This window comes from Vombatus ursinus, unplaced genomic scaffold (assembly GCF_900497805.2).
Source record: "Vombatus ursinus unplaced genomic scaffold, bare-nosed wombat genome assembly UNPS02004179.1, whole genome shotgun sequence".
NCBI lineage: Eukaryota > Metazoa > Chordata > Mammalia > Diprotodontia > Vombatidae > Vombatus > Vombatus ursinus.
The window spans coordinates 153,870-154,263 of NW_020943957.1; positions in this window are offsets into that span (position 1 = coordinate 153,870).

Consider the following 394-nt stretch of genomic DNA (forward strand, 5'->3'; position numbering starts at 1 on the left):
TCTCTGTGTCTCTCGGTCTCTGTGTCTCTGCGTCTCTCGGTCTCTGTCTCTCTGTGTCTCTGCGTCTCTCGGTCTCTGTGGCGTGGGGTTTTTCCAACAGAGGCCGTAGTTAGGCAGGCTTCGCCCGTGGCGAAACGCAACGTAACGCTTCTGGAATCATTCAAACGTGGACACTCGCTACGAGGACTAGGCGGTCGGTCCACTCGGAGCGCTGGCTTTTCACCCCCACCCCGCCCCCACCCGCTCGGCTGCCCCTCATTAGTCACAGCTTCCAGGGAAGGAAATTAACAGGAATTGTGTCTGGGGCTCTTCCCGGGACACTGAAGTCAACGGGATCGGCCCGGGAATTTACAAGAGCTTCCCAAAGACGCGCCCGCCCCGCCCCCCCCCCCCC